The sequence below is a fragment of the Canis aureus genome, chromosome 10 (assembly GCF_053574225.1).
Source record: "Canis aureus isolate CA01 chromosome 10, VMU_Caureus_v.1.0, whole genome shotgun sequence".
Lineage (NCBI taxonomy): Eukaryota > Metazoa > Chordata > Mammalia > Carnivora > Canidae > Canis > Canis aureus.
Window position 1 is genome coordinate 11,998,232 of NC_135620.1, and position 13,296 is coordinate 12,011,527.

General features: G+C 36.9%; 2 protein-coding genes across 16 annotated transcripts in view; one reads left to right on the forward strand and one right to left on the reverse strand.

The window, feature by feature from the left end:
• The window catches only part of PRR16 (proline rich 16), a 537,790-nt gene that overhangs the window by 392,091 nt on the left and 132,403 nt on the right, over nucleotides 1-13,296 (forward strand). The window lies entirely within an intron of this gene.
• Nucleotides 1-13,296, reverse strand: part of LOC144321971 (uncharacterized) — a 444,052-nt gene that overhangs the window by 59,543 nt on the left and 371,213 nt on the right. The gene's annotated exons all lie outside the window — the stretch shown is intronic.

The window sequence follows — 13,296 nt, forward strand, 5'->3', positions numbered from 1 at the left end:
TTTGGCAGAGGGTGGCCATGTGCCCTGCTAACATTCTTGTAGTTAGGTATTCTTTTGTTGAGGAAGAAAAGGGAATTTGTTAGGGGATGATTCACAGTCTTGTTTAGGAGTTTAGGTTTTATTGAGACAGTGGAGAGAGGTCCCTGAAGAGGTGCAAGCCAAGGAATCTCCACTTCAGAAAGGTCAATCTGGCTGTGACATCAAGGATAAAGTGATGTTAAATTAGCAGTTGTCTGAGCAATTAGGCAACTATGAGAAGCACCTAACTATGAGAAGTCTAACTTGTCCAGCTGTGCAGAGGAGCTGGAGAGAGAACAGCAATGTCAGCGACATTAAATGACTGAATTGATTTTGTCTTTTTATCCACAAGGTTGTACATTTGATTTATAATTATTTATGGAAGTGCAGTCACCATAAACCCAGGCCTGAATCAAATAGATGGCAAGCAATACTCTTGACGTCAGATGCCCCTTCTAAATCTTAGAGGACTTTTGTCCTATTGGTAGAGAAGCTTTGTTTCTCTAAGAATGTGTATTATGATTTTTTAATGGAATATGCATATGGTAAAAAATTTAAATACAAAAAGATAGACCAGCAAAGTATGTTTTTCTTAACATTCAAAGATCTGAGAACAATGTAAATCTTATTGTCTCACAGATATTATTTATTCTTCTAGATAACCTTCCTGTACACACACATGCCTTCTTTTTAAAAACATGTTAGTATTTATTTTCAGAGGATTTTCAACGTAAGTTCTTCAACTAATGGAATTTAGCTGGTTCTGCTGATTCAGCATAACAAAGGGTATTGGGAGGTGAATTTAACTATTGAACAGTCTGTTCATTGTCCACAGGTTCGAGAATGGGGACATAAATATTCTTGTCTAGTAACAAGAATCAAGTCTCAGTAATATCTACTCCCCCCAATGTTGTATAATATAAGCATCCCTTGAATTGAGTGATTCAAGTATTGATAAATGTACATATCTGCATTATTTCTCTATATATATGTATATATGTATGCATATGATGTATTTGTATATGTATATAACTTGGACTTTAAAAGCAAGTTAATTACTTCATCTAGTGCTCAGTCAAATGGTGAGTCTGTCCAAGAGCTGGAGGAAAAGCCACTGTGTTAGAATTATGGCGAAAGGATATATTAGTCTCCAGCCTAGAATCTTCTTTGGAAGAACCTTCATCTCTATATGCACTGTTCCATATTTTTGCTATTGTTTAAAAGTACAAGTTCTTAACCTTTCCATGTCAGCCATATCAGCACATGCAGACCTTTCTACATTAGTTTTTAAAAGAGCTGCATTGCATATAACTCTAGTTCCCTATTGATGAACATTTTATTTTGCTTTGTATTTTTGTTGTATCTTGTGAGAATTTGTTTTTGTTCTTCTTTGTATTTTATGAACAGTGTTTTAACAAATGAAAATAATTATTTTTTAAAAGATTTTATTATTTATCTCATAGAGAACACAAGCCGGAGGAGCAGCAGAGGGAGAGGGAGAAGCAGGCTACCCATGGAACAGGGAGCCTGATGGAGGGCTCAATCCCAGGACCCCGAGCTCATGACCTGAGCCAAAGGCAGACGCTTAACCAACTGAGCCACCCAGGCTCCCCTAACAAATTATATTTATTTATTTTAAAAGATTTTATTTCTTCATTTATGAGAGACACACACAGAGAGAGAGAGAGAGAGAGACTGAAAGAGGCAGAGACACAGGCAGAGGGAGAAGCAGGCTCCATGCAGGGAGGGAGCCCGACACGAGACTTAATCCCGGGTCTCCAGGATCACACCCTGGGCTGAAGGTGGCACTAAACCGCTGAGCCACCCGAGCTGCCCAACAAATGATATTTAGATTAGCATTCTTATATTCATGATGAGAATATATCTCTGTTGACACATATGTACCTGTATTGCAAATAGTACCTTAGTGAACATGAGAAAGAAAATATGTATATAAATACTTACACACAGGTAATGTGAATCCTAGATATAGAGTTGAGGGCCAAATGATATGTTTATTTTTCATTTTGATTAATTTAAAATTACCTACTAGAATTAGTCTGCCCTATGCGCCCACGCAAATATTTTCATGGTGCCTCGGGTGTATAATATAAATGCATGGAGCAGCCTGTGTGCAGTCTTGTTTGTACTGAGACCAAGCAACCTCTTTATATTCTTTTAAAACATTGTCCACTAAACTATCTAAATCAAATAACCAACTTAGGTTACATGCTTGCCAAGGCTATATTGTAAAAGTTTTCACTTTTGCTGTTTTCTCAATGAAAGATGATATTTAATGATAAGGTTGAGCAATATTTATATTTATAAGCAATATGCCTGTCTTTGTGAACTTTTGCATTCCCTTCGTGAACCATGACAATAAAGATGATGAGGGCATAGTTATTGAAGATCCACCACCGGAAAAAAAAATGCTGTGAAAGACACACCAAGATATATTGAACCATCAGTGGAGGGTGAGAATAGACAAAAAAACTGATAGGACAGAAAAACTTCAGAAACTTCATAAAGCAAAAGAGATCTCCTTCTCATTGTTCACATCTTCCCTTATTTTTCCTTAATATACAACCCACCAGCCTTTTCCCGTAACTTGCTCATATATTGTTCATGTTAACTCTGGCCTGTAGAAATGATGAGTACTTAATAATGTGGTAGTTAATGATATAAATGCTCATTTTCTACTAGTGATTATATATATTGGCTTGTTGGCATTAAGTCCATAAAATTGAATTGTACACATAATCAAAGGATAAGAAATTTATTACGTTGACAGAAGTTTTCAATGCATGTTTTTTCTTGAGTAATAAAACACTTTTTAAAAAGAGTTTTATGATACTTAATAGTTTATTATGTAAAGAAAAGTATGGGAGGAGGTGGATATATATATATATATATATAGAGAGAGAGAGAAACTGTCACATAAATTAGCAAAAAATAGATGAGAGGAAGGAGGGGTAGAAGGAGTGGTTTAGTAATACTTGAGGACCCATTTTGATGCTTCATTTTTTTCCCTTAACATTTCCTAATTTAATTTATAATCTGAAAACTCAGGGAAATGGTCTGTGGGATTATCCATTAAAATGCTCTAGAATCAAATGTAATGCAATAAAACCATGCAATTACATGCCCCACAATAATGCAAATTTGGATGATAGTGATTGAAGGTTGGTTTTCATCCTCAATCCGCTCCATATATTTAAATGAAGAGGATCAAATGAGGAAGCTGGATATGGAAGGAAAAATGAGACCTTACTTGGGGAGCCAGGCAGGTTGAGGAAGGTCCTCCTGGTCTTGGTATTCATCCTTCCCAACTCTGTGGTTGGGGGATGACACAGGTGCCAGCTAATCAGGAGATTCCTAAATTATTATCACTCTCCCGAAATCCCAGCAAGTCTTGGAATCTGACCTTTGTCCACTTCTACATTTAAGACAGAGTGGACAGCTGCCACCAGGTGGTGCCCATTTTGAGCTGAGACTTCATAGATTTTGATTGCACATCCAGACCTGTAGCATCCCAGCTCTGCTAGCTGCAGAGATGTGTCCAGTTTGCTTTGTTATCCTTACAGTATAATTACCAACTTCTACATGAATGAATCTCTTGGAGCCTACTTACCATGTCATTATGGTTTTATTGTACTCTAATTTCTGCTGACTGGAAATCTGCTATTATACTACCTCAGCATCATGGCAAAAGAAGCCAACTGAGGAAACTTAATTGTGTAACTAATTTAAAGTTATGTGTTTGCTGTCTTTGGCTCAATTGCCTGTTCACTTCTTAAAGCACCTCTTAATAGATGTAAAGCTGAAAGGTGGTAGCAATTATGTGAAAAAAAAATTTTTTTACATGATATCTCATCACATTGAGATCTAAAAGAAGTAGAAAAACTCTGTAATGGTAGTAATGATTCTTAAAAAAAAAAAAAAAAAAAAGTTTAAGTACTTATGAAACATACCAGAATAGGGGAAAAATAAATGTAAGTACAGAAGTCAGCACCTGAAATCCAGTAATTCACTGTGACAAATAAGCTCCAAAAGGGGTGTATTTAGGTTGACATATACACCTTGCCAAAGTAGCTTTTTGCCATTTTTTAAAAATAACCACTTATATAATTTTTGTGTCTAATCGAAATAATCAATTTAAATAGTCACTCTGTTGTTGACTTACACATATGTGATATTTTTGTGCTTAATGTTTCATTATTAAACTGGGATTTTCTTTAATTCAATATACATTTATTATGAGTTGACCATATGTGTGTGAAGAAAACATATCCAAACACTTTCAGTAGAAATATTTGAGGTTAATAATAAAAGGACTAAGTATTTTTATTCCCCAAGGCTTTAGAATGAGAAATGTCTGCATTTACCTTGTTAGTAGCTAAATGAATTTTTTTACATAAGAGCCTAGATTATTTGAATAAAGGTTGCACATCATGCTATTTTATATATATAGAAATATCTCTGCATCATCAAAACTCAAGTATATTCATTCATTTTAATTTGCTAAGTGTTTCATAGGATTCATTTACTCTATTACTCACAGAGCTCTAAGGGTAAATTAGAAATGATCCCTGTACTAGACCGTGTATATTTTGCTGTTTGAGGGAGACAAATAATTAGCTCTCCTCTTGCCAACTCCAGCTTTAAACCAATTGAGAATCAGCATAAGCAATTTGAATCTAAAATATCACCTAAGTTACTGATAAAATCAGCCTGAAGAATGACACATGCGGTGGTAGCTGGAGCCAACTCATAGGGGCTGTGAGAGCCCATTGTTCATGCACTTCCCCAGCTCCATGATTAGTGACATCATGTTGGTAGCTTAAAATGAGCTGTGATCAAAGTATGTACACCATGGAAATCAGTTAATGACATTTAGCAGGGACTTTTTTTCCTCCTGGAGATCTGATTGTTAAACATTTAACAGTGTACCTCTGTCTGAAAGCATAAATTAGTCTAAGTACTGAATCCCAGGGTGACCCAGTCAACCCCACACAGTGGAGGCCAGAAGATGCCCTCCTTATACTTGGAGCTGAACAAATGTGTTCTCTGCATATAGCTAAGTCACTAGAGGAAGTGAAAAGGAACAACTTTATATTTGTTCTTTGCAAACTCTTCCATTCATTCCACATTCTCAAGGTCCAAAGAAGTAAGTATATGAACATATTGGACTCCACTAGGAAGGAAACATTACAGGTATTAATGTTTCTTCATCTTCAAAAAATTGCCCCCAATCCTCTGCATTTTTTACTCTTTTGTCTATTGGATTTAACCATTAAGAATTAACTGTTAAGGAATAATCCTGTTCTCTGTTGGGAGGAAACTTGCGTTCCATTAGGAGAGTTTTCTTCCTACTTTCCTGAGCCTGCTACCTCAATACCAGCCGTTGTTTCTTTGAGTACCCTCTGGAAGTACTGGTCGCCCATTATCTTTTGTTTCCAGAAAAGTCTACCTATGGACCCACATATGAAATGAAATATTAATAGATTTAAATTCCATTGTTCTCTCTATAGAGTCACCTTACAGAATTTTCTTGCACATTTTTGTTTTCTGGAACAATACGTGATTTCACAATGGCAGGCATTCCTCACGCCATCCTGAGAAGTTAATGGCTCTATAATTTTCTGGTGTAATATATCCCTGTATAGTATATCAACTTTAGCCACACCTGGATTTATAGGATTTGGGTGTTTCTGCAGCTGGTGTAACAGTTTTCCATGGGTGTCCAGAGACATGCTCTGAAGTTTCTTTCTCCATGGAGCCCACAACCTGTGCGAAACCTAAACAGCACTAGATAAAAGACGAGGGAAAGCAGAAATACCTATGTCCACCACACCACTGTCTTCAGAAATTATTCAGATGAGTACAATAATTAAATCAATCTCAAAAGCTTTCCACATTCAAAGTGAAGATTTATTTTCTGGTCTCTTTCTCATCCCACCATGCGTCCAACCACATTGTCTAGGAGAAGCTTTACAATTTGGTTAACAGAACATTCGATGTCAAGGAGATGAGAGATTTCATAGCCAAAGCACTCTCACAGGTTCCTGAGCCTGGTCAGTGAGAAGCTGAGATAACACGCATGCCCTCCTGTCACTACATCTGTGTCATCATACACATTCTCAAGTCAGAGTCTTCTTACTCATATCTTAGATTGCCTCCTTAGCAATCTTGAATGTAAAGCACGGGTCATGGAGGAGAACTCCACTACTGCGCTCACCTTCAAATTATGAAACTATGTAGAAGGACAGTACAAATACATCCGTTGCTTTATGCAAAGCAAACATTTTAGAGTCAGTGCATCAACTTTTTTCTGATCCCCAAACTTCTAGTTGTTTTTAAATTTGAAACCATATATCTTATGAATATTTTTTGTTTGCAACACATTTTAAATGACAAGATGTTAGTGGCAACATATTTTGTAACTCTTTTTCATTGACAGGCATCCTTGCTGAAGAAGCTTGCCAATGATACTCTTTATGTTTTCTTAACATAGAATGTAAATTTTGATAACTTAATACACTATGTATTAAAAATGTTCAGAGCCCCTACCTGGTAACACAAACTAAGACATTTTGTAGGCTTTGTATTTTTAAACATTTTTAATTCAGAACATTTTTAAGCACACAGACAACTACAAAAAATAATATTAACAGGCACATGGTACCAGAGAAACAGATTTTATAGATATTCTGGTGTGCTCTGTCTGCCTAGGAACTTTTTTTCTTTCTGTTTCAACAACACAGAAACCACAAAACCTCTGAGTCCCTTGATCCCAACCCAACCACCCCCTTCCTCTTTGAACTTTTACTACATACATACTCATGACAATATAGGGTCTTACCTGCATTTTTAGAATTTCCATAAGTGGTATAATTTATGAATTTAATTTCTAATTTTATTGCTTGATGCTTAGGAAATATAAAAAGCAAAAGTGGGGCCTCCTGGGTGGCCAGTTAAGCATCTGCCTTCGGCTCAGGTCATGATCCTGGGATCAAGCCCCACTTTGGGGTTCCTGTTCAGTGGGAGCCTGCTTCTCCCTTCCCCTCTGCTCCTCCCCCTACTAGTGCTCCCTCTCTGTCTCACTCTCTCTTGCTCTTTCAAATAAACAAAATCTTTGAAAATAAATAAATAAATAAAAGCGAAAGTGGATTTGAAATCCTCATCCATGTTTGATGAGATCCTGTGTTGTCAAGTATACTGTCAAGTAATTTCTGTTTGTTTTTATTTGTACATTTGCTTTCAAAGAAGTGTTCAAGAGATCCTGTAGTCTTTGTGTTCTCAGATGCTTGCTATTTTCTGTCAGTTGTCTCCATACTTGACAGATACTTTTTTAAATGCTCAGGTAATATATTTTCTCCTTCGGGATGTGTGGACCTGGGTGATGAATATTGATCTAATCCTTTCTGCACAGCTTTCCCTGCTATCATCTGGGTTGGCGAATTGTGGTGTCTGCCCTGTTGATACTGGAGATTTGAGACTATGATGTCTGTTGTTCCTATATTGCACAACGCTGTGGCTGGGGAGCACATTCTTGGGTCACATTTTCTTCTTCTTCACCAGAACCTGATGCGCATGGCTGTTCCATCTCCTGTCATTTGATATTGCTCTGGGAAAATTCTGATACCAGCTTGATTTTTCTCACTTGAATTCAACTTGCCCCTTCTGCCCAGCTGCCTATCATTGAAGTGCTGGATATTTCTCGGTGGCAGTTGTTCACCAGCAGATTTTACTGATGGGTATTGTGTAGTTTAAACAACCACATTCTCTAGTTCCTCCCTATCAGAGAAATGAGCTTTTTGTATACATTGCTTTTTTTCTGCTTTATAATAGTGGAGCCTATTTACTAGGAAAACCAACATTTCCCATGATGGATATCCACTTTTATTTTCTCCATATCTATTATTTCCTGCCTAATTTCTGCAGTCAGTACAGACTTTAGAGCTCATCAAGAGAGACCCGTGCTTGGATGACACTGTGTTTGAGAGCACCCTCTCAAACATTTGTTCAGCTCCATTTGTTCTGCCTTCTTGTGCTGCCTTCTTGTTCTGCTTCTTGACCCAGCGCTCCTGTCCAGCTGACTTCTGTATTTCCCATCTAGATCACACCCCAGTACCCTAGAGCCTGGCATTCCCCAGCTATCAGCTCCAAATCGTTCAAGGACTTGTATCAACTTCCTGTCATGATCTTTCTTTCTGAGAGCAGACCAAATCCCTGGTATATTGGAACCCAAAGAGTAGCCAAAGGTGACTTTGCAGAGGCTATTTAGGGACAGAGCTTGGAAGTATGGGCTAGGGTATCCCCATATGTGCATTCGAAGCCCCTCATGGTGTAAGGAAGACTAGGGTCTTGGGGGCCGGGAACTTGTCTTCTTCACTGCCACACCCTGACATAGGATGCAGAGTTGTCCAAAAATTCTGTATTGAAACCTGGACTTCCCAAGGCTTTTTATCAAGGTCAATAACTTAGTTTCAGTAATATCTATTCTCTGTCTTGCTCTTTGCATTTTATCGATCATTTTGGTAATGATGGTGTTTTAGAGTTCATTTTGTTTCTTTTGCTCTTTAGTTTCTCTTCTCTTTCATTCTGAATGTATCTCTATGTCTGTATATTATGTATCTATGTATCTATAAATGTAGACCTAGATAATGCTTTAGATAATGGAATAAGTATATCTTATTAAGTATATCTTTAGCACAAAGCATTCAGGGCACATCTTCTTCTATCTCTTCCAAATGGAATTCATCACCTTTTGTGTGTTCCGTGTTTCTTTCCTTCCCTCTGCCCTTGCCACAATGTTGTTTATAGCATCTCCATACCAGTTTTCTTCATCTTTCTTAGCACTTGCCTTGGGTATCAAGCAGTGTGGGTGACATTTCTGTACCACTTTCCTCTCGTGTCCGAGTCTGACTTCCTTTCCCAGGCAAGCCCCGAGGTTGAAGGTGAGCTGCTTTCATGTAGTAGCCACAGTCCCAGAGCTTGAACACCTGGGGGAGAAGGAGCAGAGGCGGAGATGAAAAGGAATAGTGAATTACCTCCTCTCCTTTTGTAGCATAGGTCATGCTGTGTTCTAGTTCATTCTCCTACCATGTTCAGGGTTTATCATGGGCCTATGGGGAAAGTCTTTGTGTGTCATATTGTTACTTCTGTTCAGCATGGCCCCAGCACATCTGCTTCCTGCCCTGAGCCCCTGCTCACTTCCCTTGTTCTGCCACCTGCTATTCTGCAGTCCTGCCCACAGTCCACATCACATTTTCATATTTGTTATGATTTGTGAAAATGTGAGCACTTTTGTTAACTTCACTGGTACTTTAACCGAGGCATAAAGGTGGATCTCGGGATGCCTGAGCCAAGCTAAAACTCTTGTTTCCTTTAGCTAATATTATTTCACATATAAGATGGTGAATGGCACCACTTCTGTTCTTAAGCACTTTTGCTCTTTCTTGCTTTGTTTGTTATTGTGGGAGGAGATTCTACTTATACTAACTTTTCACTGGGAGTTCTCTTTTTATGAGTAAAGCAATGCACACATGCTGCTGAAAAGAGTGAAAAAGTTGAATAGGGTATAAAAAGTAAAACAATGAAAAGTCATTTCATTTACATTTTCATTCAGTACACACCGCCTCCAGCCGTTGGCTCTTATTACCCAGAAACTTTTCCTTTGGATTGCTTCCTGGAGATTCTATCTATCATGCTGCCTTAAGTAAGTAGATTCTGGTCTTGACTTAGCTTGTACCAGAGCATTTGAAGTTGAGGAGAAGGAGCTCCCAGAGGAGCTTTAGAAAGAAAAACATTGTTTTGAAAATCATCTTTTATTTAAAAAAAAAGGAAAGTTATCTATTATGACTTTTCAGCATTACAACTTCTTTCTTCTCTTATCTCAGAAACTCTTCTCTCTCTTATATGCACATTCATGTAACTGTAGAGTACACCCTTTCTACTTTGGGGGATTAGATGATTATTCTGTTGCTTTTGACAATTGAATCTAAACTCATTAACGGTGCACTGGCCCTATTTGCTAAGCCATTGTTTAAGTTGTACCAGGAAAGTGCCTCAATAACGTGCTATGACACCCCAGTGTCACATCCTATTCTGAGATGGACTGAAGGTAATTTATATTTATCAATAGTAAATATGGAAATTGGGAAATTAATTTACTTTAAACAGTAATGATATTCGGCAGTGTATCTGTTAGAACAGTGAACATAACCAGAACCAGACAGATCCTTGTATTGTAAGATATTTATGCTACAGGCCTGGGAACAATGGCTGTGTGTACCATCTTCCTACATCTCAGACCATGACAGGGCTGAGAAAAAAATATCTTAAGAGAGAAAATGACCCTTGGGAAAGTTGGATGCCCTGTGTTTATTGTTTGAGAAAGGCTAATTCAGGATTTTTAATTTAGAGGAAGGTTTGTCCAAAATATTTTTTTCAGTTGTGTAAAAGGAGACCAACTCTATAGTGTATTCATGTAGTAACTCAGTCTTTTAAGTCAGAGGTCTCAGATTGGTAATGTGTGAAGTGGATGATGCCTGCGTGAAGATTTGGCTTGCCCTGCACCATCATTTTTTTAAATTGCACCAATGCTTGAAAAATCTGTAAATTTCACAACACAATCAGTCTTTCTAGCTTCTTTTGAAATATTTAGAAAAGGGCAAGGCAGGGGCACCTGGGTGGTTGGTTGATTAAGTGTCTGACTTTGGCTCAGGTCATGATCTCAGGGTCCTGGGATGGAGCCTGCCTTGGGCTCCCTGACCAGCAGGGAGTCTGCTTCTCCCTCTCCTTCCACCCTCCCCCCCCCCCACTCTTTCTGTCTCTGTCTCTCAAATAAATAAAATCTTTTTTTTTTTTTTTTTTTTTAAAGTGCAAGACAAGGCCTTCTTTCTCTGTCACTTTTTTACACAGTGGTATTTGGTGCTGTTCACCATGTTTCCTTTTTTTTTTTTTTATTGTGGTGTATATACATACGGCCTCCACCTGTCAGATGTGAACACTTTACTCTGTGATATGCTTGAAAATGCTCTGTTATTTTGTAAACATTCCTTGTATAGTTCTCACATCAATGTTTTAATCTTAGTCTTTTGCAAAAAGAAAAAAAGTTGAATGAGTATTACAAATTACCCAGATTTAGTTATCATTCCCTAATTGTTGGTTTACACATAGGAAAATCTTATGTTCTAAAATCCATATAAATCAATCCTCCGCATATTTGATCTTGGCATTTCAGAACATGTGGCTTATGCACTCATAATTTCATATTATATGGAATATTTTTTAAAATCCCTTAATGAAATTAACTTAAATAGCACAGTTGTCCTACCTTTTCATTCAATTAGACCTCAGGAAAAAAGAAAATTTCACTTTGAATAAGTAAGGCTTTATGCTAACAGTGTAACAAATACGCTACTTAATTTTTTTTAATAGTAATAGAGAATTTGGGGATTTATCATGGATCTGTATATAATTTTGGCCACTAGAGGGCTTTGCTTTTTTTTTTTTTTTTCCTAAACCAATGGGAATATAATTGTGAAAATAAACAAGTCTTTATGGTTTCCAAAAGTTTAACTGTATAACTACAAAGTTTTAAATAACTACATAATATAGAATATATATTACAACTTGAGACTCTTATCCTGAGTATAAGCAAAGTTTGTAATATTTGAAACTATATGTGGGGAAGGCAGTGTTTCATATTTTAATAAGTGAAAAGTAGTCAATAATGCATATTCACAGGTGAGAGAAGCTTTAAAGTTTTCAGTGTTCATTGACTTAACGTTTTAAGAGTGTTAGAAAAATATTCTACATTTTTCTTATCCAAATACCATATGTAGAGCATGTATATTTATAGCACCTTTTCCAACAGTTTTGTTAGAACTAACCCATAGGAATAACTTTTGCTGTGAGTGCCCTGAAATCTCTATTCTCACAAAGAAAAAAAAAATTGTGTTGAAGTCTTTCAGGGAATTCGCAACAATAAGAGCCATGAAATAACAATTTCCAAAGCCTTAGGCACATTTAAGTGGCTGCTGGCTCTCTTTGGTGAAAATTTTCATTGTTTTTCAAATTATATGCAATTTATTTTTACAAAATATCTCTGGGGCCCTGTGACAATAAAGACAGATGCTTGAGAAGCCAATTCTAAAAGAATTTCAAATTTTAAATTTTCTTTTCCTTTCATTTCATATATTCTGGTTCATTTAATTAGACATGCAGGTATTATATTTTAAAATATAACACACCTTATTCCATTAAGAATGCTGGAACTCAGGCACAGAGGGAATATCATAACGCCTGCATACCTTTATTAAATCAAGGATGGTGTCCCTGTGTACATTCGTGCTAAACATGCTCTCACCCTAATTGAGTTAGACTGGGTACTTTTAAGTTGGGAAAGACGTTTTAAAGATGAGCTTCAGAGATTTTCATATGTTTTCACTAATGCAAAAATAATGTAATATAATCTTCCCATTTGCATCATTTTCTGTAATTATTCCTAGGTTTGCTTAGGACAAGAATAATCTTTTTTAATGGCTTGCTTTATGGCAATGTGTTTCCACTTCCTCGGGGCTTTATAAAATCATAGATGCTCACATCCTTTTTCTGTTCAAACTTTGCCTTTTTTTTTTTTTTTCAGATACAAGCCACACTCATGGTATTTAGGATGCTAGTGAAGACCTGTAAGCATTCTAGCACTTCCTCACCCGCATCTTTCTCCTTTTCTCTCCTTACATTTGTTTTCCCTTCCTAGACTGCTCCTTCATGTGTCCACAGTGTGTGCACACACACACACACACATCCATCCCATATCCCTTACAGTTTGCTATATCAAATGACTTTCCACATCTGGAAATTGCAATTTATTTTTCAAACCTTCCTTCCTTAGCATTGCATGTTGTTGTGCTTTAAGTGTTCTTCCACTATTTTTTACCTTATCCTTCAAGGTCCATTTTAAATATTTCCTACCTCCTGGACCTTCCCTGACATTGTCTTTCCCTCCATGGTAGAATTAATTGTTCTTTCCTCTCTCCTCTCAAAATATTTTACCCATGGCTACAGCAGTATCACAGATGCCACAGACAGTTTCTCTCTCTCTTCTTCTTTTTTTAATTGATGAAATTGGGAACTAATGCCAGAAAGGAAAGACCCGGTTTCACCATTGTGTAACTAGTCAGAGTCTGTATTAAATTTACTTTCAGATATTCTACCTTCAAATCAAATAGTATTGTCAATATCAATATTTCTAGTACTATTATTTTG